The following is a 10,126-nucleotide window of genomic DNA, read 5'->3' as shown; positions in this document are numbered from 1 at the left end:
AAATTTCTATAAGTTGTTTTTGCTTTAACACTGGCCTTTTAGATATTAGAGTTGGATCTTCAATCTGAGGTACATGTAATCCTGAGGATTCGGGAAGATTCTCTTCCAGGGTGTATGTGCATGGGTTAGGAGGTTAAGGGAACCCATTTCTAGATATAGAATGTCTATAAAATTCACTTGTCTGGGAAAGCACCTTGCTGGGCTGGTTCTACTTTCTCTCTGTTGCTTCTCTCCCAGCCTTCCTTCTCTCACTTGGCAAAGACAGGAATACCTCTCACCTGTCCTGCATTTTCTTCTGATGCATTGCCCCAGAGCAGAAAGACCTTCGGGAGGCCCAACAAAGAAACAATTCAAAATGTTGGCATTGGGTTTAAGAAAGTGAACAACTGTAAAGATTGGGAAATAAATCATTTTGCAAGTGCAATTCTTGCAAAAGGTAGTTTCCAAGCTTTCGATTTCAAAAATATCGAAAGAGGATCTATGGAGTTGTTAGCTGACAGAACCATTAAAACTTATTTTTGAAAATAGATCACAAGGGCCATTTTTTTTTTTTTTTTTACATATAACTAAGGACTTCAGCAAAATGAGTGATATTGATCTAAGAAAACTTCTTCCGTTGCCATCTGCTTATTTGTATGAGTAATGTGGCTCTGTGTTGACAATTCAAAAAAAAAGGAAAGAAAATTGATGTGCTAAATTACACTTGTCCATACATAACTGACCTTGTTTAAAAACCAAAGCAGGCCGGGCATGGTGGCTCACACCTGTAATCCTAGCACTCTGGGAAGCCAAGACAGGTGGATTGCTCAAGGTCAGGAGTTTGAGACCAGCCTGAGCAAGAGCGAGACCCCGTCTCTACTAAAAAAATAGAAAGAAATTAGCTGGACAACTAAAAATATATTTATAAAAAATTAGCCAGGCATGGTGGCATGTGCCTGTAGTCCCAGCTATTCAGGAGGCTGAGGCAGTAGGATTGCTTGAGCCCAGGAGTTTGAGGTTGCTGTGAGCTAGGCTGACGCCATGGCACTCTAGCCCAGGCAACAGAGTAAGACTCTGTCTCAAAAAAAAAAAAAAAAAAACAAAAACAAAAAACCAAAGCAGCCCAATCCATCTTACTAACAGACACGTTTTTAATAAAATTTTACTTTTATGTTTAATGATTACAGTTTGTCAAAACAATTGTAGTGGTAACTACATCTGAACTTTTTTCCCCCTTTCTTAGAGCTTTATAGGCACAGGAAATATTTTTAATTTCAATTTGTTTACATACTTTTGGTGCATCAAAGAATGACAATGATTTTTTAAAAAAGACTTTCACGTATTCAGATATAGTATATCGGGTAAAATTCTTTTGATGAACAAAATGAGTTCAAAGTGAAAAAGGAACGATGTAAATTTTCATGTTAAAGAATAATTTATTCATATATTTAAAGAAGGATGATGGTGAATATAATATCGCTGTGGTATTTGGATACACTTTATAGAATGATGTAACAAGGTTTTTAAAATGTTCTTATTTATTATGTGTTGGAAGTTATATCTTTCGTTGAAGAAACATTTTAAATAAAACCACAAAGGAAGAAAGTAGTTTTTCAAATTCTTTTAAGGAATATACAAAAATAATGTGAACTATTTAGACCATCTGGTTCAGCTGTCTTTGAAAATGAAAAATTTGTCTATCCAAGTGTAACTTTCTCAAGGTCACCAAGTGACCAAAGGGAGCAGCCCCTGGTTTCCTGCCTCCTGGTCCAGGCAGCCAGATCCAACCCAGGCCACCTGGCTTGGGGGCGGTGAGTCCTTTATGGTCCACAGCAGAAACAATTGATTGACAAGAGCAAAGGGGATCAGAGCCCAGACTCCAGTGTTTTGCACTCCAACAGCCACTCAGGAATGGAGGTAAAACCCCAGCAACAAATGCTGTCTTCCTTGCATCCTCATGGATGCACCCTGGAGACCACCCTTCATTCTCTTTCACCTCTAATTTCTGTGAATCTCCACTTTCATGTGCTCATCAGGCACCTCTCGGGAACTAACCTTATCCCCACTGCTGCTGATGCCAGAAGTGGTGGCCTGAGCCCAGTAGGAGGGAGAACCAGGCTGTAGAAACATCAGCAGTTGGAGCTTCCTTAACTTTGCCCTGACAGCTCCACTTCTAAGCTTTTTCTCTTTTCTCACCCTAGACCAGCAACTTCAAACTCCTGGGCTCAAGCAATCCTCCTTGCCTCGGCCTCCTGAATAGCTGAGACTACAGGCATGTACCATGACACCTGGCTAATTTTTCTATTTTTTGTAGAGCTGGGGTCTCACTCTTGCTCATGCTGGTCTGAAACTTCTGACGAGAGAGAGAGAGAGAGAGAGAGAGAGAGAGAGAGAGAAGGCAGTTTCTAGGATACAGATCCATTGCTTAATGAATGTTCCCTGGGATACATACACCATGCTTATGAATTTGAGTATAGAGTCCTTTCTGTTGTGACCCACTAGGAGATCTCTCTCTTTATGTACTAAGGGCAAGGGGTGGTGTATAAAGAAAGGAAAAAAGAATCCTCTCTCCCAGCCAGAGCAGGTGAGGAGGCAGAAAGCAACTGTATTCATTAAAGGGACCACAACAGGATAAACATGGTTTTGGTGTCCTGAGCTCTGGATTGGAAGCCAAAATTCATTTTCTGATAGAAGCAATGTGAATCTGTATAACTACTAGGAATTGTCATACGTGGGGTATACTCTTGCATCAGGATGGGAGAAGAGAACAGATATTATCTATTAAAAAAGTAGGTTAGGGTTTTATTTTTCTCCTTTATGAAATATACAGATTTCTATGGAAGAGCTGGAAACTTAAATACCATTCATATTTCATTCATTCAACAGATATTTATGGAACATTTATGAGTACCAAGGCACTGAGCTAAAGCTCGAAAGTTCTTTCAAAGTGAACTTACAGTCTAGTAGGGGTGCAGATATGAAAAGGCACCCATGACAGGATAATGAGCTTACATTGGGTAGATGCGGATGTTAGGGGGCAACAGGAGAGGTGGTCCTCAGCACAGGCTGGGTGGATGGATGGGAGGCTTCTGGAAGACCTGTCATCTAAAGTGACACCCAAAACACAAGGATTTGAGGCACTGCAACTATAAGAAAAATGTTATTATATAAATTCCAAATTTTGGACTTACTAATTTGTAAGATGGAAGTGACATGTAAATTTAAGATTGCTTGTATGCTACTTTTTCCTAAACAGGGAGAAAAAAATATGATTGACAGAAGTCAATCATACTAATTGTTGCTAAAGTTTCTGAAGGTTTTTACCAATTGCCTTAGTCTTGAAACCCTTTCTGTTGATTTGCTCTTCATATCACCACCTAAGAAGATCCTGTTCCACACAGCTGCCTTATTCCCCTTCTTTCTGACCCATTATGTGGCACTCCCTCAAAATATTACTTGGGAATTCAAGGAGAGTTCATGGTGGGGGAGGCTGGGAGCTGCTTTTTAGGACTTGCTAAGAAAATGCCTTGAAAAGGTAGCTAGCCAAGTCCAGCTTTTGATCAAAGTTTGATGATCACACTGATATAAACCACTTTCTATTCCTGATCTGTTTCCCAGGATCTTTCCTGCAATTAATCACTGGCTGAATGGATTTGGAGGCTCCAGGCCAAAGTAAAAATGCTCCAAGCCTTGCAAGTATCTCAACAGATTGTGCAGGGATGTCAGTAAGCACTTTTCATTAGCTCAGACTCATTCTGGGCTACCTCCACAGCCTGGAGTAAGGCTGGCCTGTTGCCTTTGTTTCCTCCAGTTTCCATGGAGACCACCCAAAGGGGCTTTGAAGATTTCTGATATAGGTTTCCTCTTTTGGTACTTCCCTTGGAAATCTACAGGGGGGGGCATCTATCTGGCTTTAGTTTTCAGATGACGTGGCAGTCTCTCCATCACCTACCCCAACATGGTACCAATTCCCTCCAGTCACTGGGATGGCCCAAACACCGTGGCCATTTCTCAGGCTTGAGCTTCGAACCTTGTCAGGAACAAGGCAGTTAATTGAGTTCCCTGTAAGTTGGCCAGACAAGTGAAGCCAGGTAGAAAATTGAGGTAATTTTCTGAGGCAGTCAGACTTGAAATAAATAAATAAATGAAAGCAATGAAGCTTCAACTTTCTGAATTTTTCAGTAAAATAATTCTAGCCTAAATGATTAGGAGAATTGCCTCCACTTTATGTTGTATGTGCAGACATGGCCTTAAGCAGCACCCCCATGACATCTCTACCTTGCATGCACTTTTATAAGAAGTGCTTCTTAGTTTCCCTGTTTTTCTTCATATTCCATGTAGGGGAGAGAATCATTTCTCGTTCTTTTTCTTTTCCAAGCAACCTTTGCACTTGGTCATAGCTGGAAACCATAGCAAGCAGGATGGAAGAAATCATGTCCTATTCACAGCTAATAGATGAACCTGCAAATTAATTACTCATGGAGATACTCAAAACAAGTCATTAAGGAGCCAGGTAACGTTTGCGATGAGCTAAGCGCAGGTGGGCTGTCCTGAGCCGTGGCCCAATTCCTCACATGTGTCTGGGCGGTCCAGAAGGTGGGGTAAGGGGCAGGAAAAAGGGCAGTGGGGAATTTTGTTTCCTTGGCAGCCCATCTGCTGAAGTCACAAATAAGCCACGCTCTGGCTGCTCTGCCATCTTGGCCTCGTGGGTGGTCTTTCATACTCACGCTCGACCAGCTACACAACACAGCCCACCCCTGGCTTATGGCCTCTGTCAGAGTATTTATTAGGAACCCTGCCTTCTTAGAAGACTAAATAGCTAGGACTTTATAATTAAAGGCTTCATTAGTTTCTTGTTGCAAATCTCCATGGCTAATGGGACTTAGGGCTGTGTTATTTACGGCATTGGAAGGCTTGCCATCAATCAGTCTCAGCTCTCCTCTTATGCCAGGTACCCACCACACACCTCCTCCCCACTAGTCTGCCAGCAGAATAGGAAATAGTCAGTGCGAGAGTTAACGGGAAAAACTCCCAGGGTCTCTATACTAGTTGGCATGAATTTGTAGTATGGTGAAAACTAGGCTGAGAGATGGAGCAAATCTGATACCCATTTATCATCTTTTAATTGTCTTCCATTCTTGCTCAACCCATGAGTAAAGAGGGTGTTTCAGCAGATGAAGCTGGACTTTCTCCATGGGTTGTCTTTCAAGATTGTCACTCTAGGGAATATTTAGAAACTCTTTGGGGGAGAGGAATGGAGGCACTTAGAGAAAAGGAGCTAAGAAATGTGCTCACAGCTGCCAAGGGAAGCTGGCAGAATGTGATCATGAGATCAGTACATTTTTCCTATACAGACTCATTTTGTGGCCTCCTTCAAGAAAAAGCTTTCTTTTCTAATTCCTATTGAATGAGAGAATTAATAATACCAAAATAGCTAATATTTGAGTACTATCTTATTTAGGGAATATTCTAAGCTCTTAACATGCATAGTCTCATTCACTCTTTGTGCAGTGGCTCTACACCACAATCTGTCCTTCTCTTCCAAGAATTGTAGCTAGAACATGGCTGTCCATCCTGGGACTACATTTCCCAGCCTCCCTTGAAGCCAGGTAAGGTCATGTGACCACATCTTCACTGGGGAAGGTGAACAAGAGTATGCCAATCTCAAACCAGAGCCCTTATGGAGCAGGCTGCCTCCTCTCTCTGTTCCTTACCCCTTTCCTGTTGGCTGAGTTGGTGAAACATGGCATGGTCTTCAAACATGAGTTGCTATAAGTTGGTGCCTAAGCCACCCACCAACCTGGAGCACCTGTCCTGGGTGGTTTCGTAGCAGGGAAATAAACTGCTTGATCCTTAGCTTGTCACATTTTAGGGATCTTTTTTAGAAAGCTTATATTACTCTACCATACTTTGCAATGGCTGTCCAAGTTTTTCTTTTTTCCTGTGAAAACTGGAAAATCTGCTAGAGAAATTCTAAAGGAGCTGTAACACTTGATTTTGGATTTTTGTTGTTGTTGTTAAACCCCATTTTACTAACGATAAAACTGAAGCTCAGAGAAATTAGATAATTTGTTTAAAGTTATGTAGTTAATAATTAGCAGCGCTGGGATTCAAGTCCATGTTTATGGAACAATCTATGATGATAGAAGTCAGAACAGTAGTTCCCTTAGGTAAAGTAGATTTGCTGTCAGGGTGCTTGAGAGAAAGGTGCTTGGATTAGCAATTATCATTAACATTTAGAAAACATTTTATCATTATACAAAGCACTTTCCCACAATTAACTCATTTAAGCCTCACAAATGCCCAGAGGAATAGGTATTATCATTCCCACTGTACAGATGAAGAGACTGAGGTATGGATGAGTTAGATATGTTGAACATGGTTAATAAGATTGGCTATAGGATTTGAACACAGATTTTTCACTCTAAAGCCTGTACTCATTCTAATATTCCCATGCTGAAGGAACTCTCTCAGGCATAAATTTTCAAAACCAACTCATACTAGATTAAGCAAAGGACAAACAAATGAAACCCCAAACATCCCCATATATTCATTCACATAAGTGGGGACCAGATTTCTTACTCTCTCACTCTGCCACTAGTCTGCCTCCAGGTGGCTGGACGAAAATGGGGTCAAAGACAGCTTCAACTTATGGCTTCCAGGATTAGCAACCCCATAGGTGTGAACTAAAATAAAATCCTAAGCTCCTCCCCACTGCTCACTGAATTGACCACCTCTTGGCCAAAGGTACCCCAGAGAAAACTTAAAACTGAGTTTCCAGCAATTTGGGGATGGAAGGTCAGACATGCCTTGTTATAGCCCCTCTCTCCCTTCCTAATAGCCATCAGCTTTCTTTCCTCAGGGCTAAATAGAAACCAATCTTGTGATTCTTTCTCTCCTCCCTTTTTGCAGTTTAGACACTACAACTGACCAGCATTCTTTCCTGATAAGAGACCATCAACCATGGAGTTGTTTTCACTGGTCTATGGAGGATGGCCAGTAAGGGTTTTTCTGTCCACTGCTTCACCTTTTGATGTCGGAGGGCCCAAAACTCCACCCTCTGATCATGCTAAGGCTGCCATTTTCTGAACGTGGATCCCATGAGAAGGCATGAAGTTTAACTGCACATGTGTGTTTCTCCTTTCATAAATATTCATGACTCCTCCTATAGCTTGTTAAATATGTATATTTGGCCACGCCACTCAGCATAAATTCCTGTTCCCATTGTCCCTCCCTCGAAGTACATGCTCACCTGATGCCCTGCTTCCCATCCTGTTAGAGTGGCCACGTTGCAGGATGAAATCCTTTATGAGAAATAAAGCTCTCCTTTCCAAATTTATGAATATCATCATTTCTTGAGTTGACAAAGGAAAGCCTGAGTTCTTGCCTATTTCTTAAATATATGTAAATTCTAGGGAAAGACCTTGATTGGCTCAGCTTGCGTCTGTAGCCTCCCCATGGACCATTCATGGAAGCCAGGGGGATGGGCAAGATCCTATAATTGATATTCCCACTAGAACCACTGCTAGAATAAGCAGCCCAACAAGGACAATTGCACTTGTGGGTATCTGGGTGCTCTGTGTGTGAGTAGGGGGCAGGGTTTACATATACATTTAGCTTTCTGTCTCCAGGGTTCCTCTCTGAGGACCAAAAATCATTTTCAAGACAATCCCTCATCATGAAGGGAAGACCAGCAAGAAATCAGACATGCCATTCTGTCTGCCCTTAGGCTGTGCAGAGGTTTTTGGCTGTGCTGCCAGCCAAGTCCATGCACTTGGGTGCCCCACGGGCCTGTAGGGAGCAAGGCTCTTGCCTCTCCCCTCCAAGGTTCGCTGAAAAGTCATTGACAGGAGATGAGGCAGATTGATTAACAGGAGGAAAAAGATACAAATTTATTTCACATGTGAACATGGGGACCCTCAGAATGAAGAGTCAACTCCTCAGGGAGGTACGAGATTTTTAGAGAATGGAAACTGTGAGTAGCAAAACAGGTTTGGGGAGGAAGGAAGGAAGAGGGCTGGCTAGCAAAGATGGTCTTATTATGAAGTGAAGCCTTTCAGGTAGCAGCCCTCGGAGAGAGGAGATGGGAAATGCTTTTCAAAGCGTTAAAGGTGTCAGACTGCCAGCTAATCTTCCCTGGCTCAGGTAAGGAAAGACCTGGTTACCTTACATGAGATTCTCTACAGATGGAAATTTCCCCCCACAAAAGGCAGCTTTGCAAGTTTACTTCTATCTGTGTGACCCATGGCAGCCATCTTAAAATATGTCTAAGAAATACATTTGGGGGTAAAATATTTCTAATTTCCTTCAGGCCCAGCTGCTGTGTCACAGACATGAGCTTCACAGTATACTGGACCAAGAAAGCAAGTGGATGGGTCATTCCCACCTCGTGGGGACTGCTGTCTCCCTATTCTGGCATGTGACCTCTCTAGCAACTTGTGACCCATTTCTAAGACTCCAGACATTTCTGTTCCATGCTTTACATTAAATAGTGGCTTTTCAATGTTTAAATTAAAAAAAATTAAGCCCACAGTAAAACATACATTTTACATTGATCTTGTACAAACACATACATAAAATATAACCAAAGGAATTTCTTGAAAAACAGTTATTTACCCTTATTCTGTGTGTTGTCCTATATTTTTTTTTTTTTTTTGAGACAGGGTTTCAGTCTGTTGCCCGGGCTAGAGTGCAGTGGTGTCATCATAGTTCACCGTAGCCTCAAACTCCTGGGCTCAAGGGATTCTCCTGCCTCAGCCTGGCAAGTAGCTGGGACTATGGGCACATGCCACCATACCTGGATAATTTTTCTATTTTCCATAGAGATGGAGTCTTGCTATATTGCCCAGGCTGGTCTTGAACTCCGGCCTCCTGATCCTTCCTCCTCAGCATCCCAATGGGCTGGAATTACAGGCCTGAGCCATCGTACCCGGCCCTATGATATATTCTATTCAATTTTATTTCATTTTTAAAAAATTTCCTGGGTATAACCACTGAATTGATTTCATGGCCTGTTGTTTGGGGGGCACAAAGTCCAACCATTCTATGCACTATCCCCAGCGCGTCATCAGCTGAAACTGTGAGCACCTTCCCATCAAATGCTTCAAAAGCCCTTTGTCTCAGGACCCCAGCCTACTCCATTCAGCCCAGGAGTGTGTGAACTATGCACGGTGGGGTAGGTGGGCCCATGGCCCCAGACATCATCTCCCTGCTCCTTCATGAGGGGTCTCAGAGTTGGAAGGGGCACTTTCTCAGCTGCGTCCCTCCCTCCCACATCACACCAGCACGAACGGTCAGCCAGGCTCTGCACCACACCTCCAGCAGCCTGGAGCTCTGCACCTGCTGCTTTAGCTAATTAAAAATTCTGCAACATCTCCAATGGAAGTGATCTCGCTGCCACTCACACCCTCCATCCTTGTCCTGCCCTTTGAAATCAGGTGAGCTGAATCTCTTTTCCACATCATACCTTAAAACCCTTGAAGACACCCATAACTGCTCTGATCTCCCGTCACCGATTCTTTCCATTTTTAAGAGACAAGGCTCCCAGGTCCCTAGCCACTCTGTCTGCTGTTTCTGGGTACACTCTTGTTTGCCAACATCCTCCTGAACGTGTGACTCCCAGAACAAGCAATTGAGTACTCGGTGAGTGTGTGAGTGGGCGTGTGTGTGTATTTTTGAAAATCCTTATTCTAAGAAATGAGAATGTATAAGAGACAGAGCTCTTGACTCCAAGGTGGCAGACCCTGTTCTAGCTGCATGAATCGGGCCATCCCTTTCCTTTGTGGTTGACTTCTTCATTGCTAAAAGGAGAGGGGTGTATTGTTCAATGGGTACAGAGTTTCAGTTTGGGATGATGAATACATTCTAGAGATGTGTAGCGGTGATGGTTACACAACATTGTGAATGTTCTTAATGCCACTTGTACACTTCAAAATGGTTAAAATGATAAATTTTATGTTATGTATAATTATCACAATTAAAAGAGAAAGAGGGTTGGTGTCAATGTCACTAAGATTCCTTCTGATGTTTTAAAACCTTTAACTTCTGACCCCACAGGACTTTGGCTTTGAAGGCCCTAAGGGCCAGGCCCAGCACTGGGCCTTCCATGGGAAGTGGCAGAAGATGCTGACAGACACTCTCTGTCCGG

This window comes from Propithecus coquereli, unplaced genomic scaffold (genome assembly GCF_000956105.1).
Source record: "Propithecus coquereli isolate 6110/MARCELLA unplaced genomic scaffold, Pcoq_1.0 Scaffold9, whole genome shotgun sequence".
NCBI lineage: Eukaryota > Metazoa > Chordata > Mammalia > Primates > Indriidae > Propithecus > Propithecus coquereli.
This window is presented reverse-complemented; position numbering follows the sequence as displayed.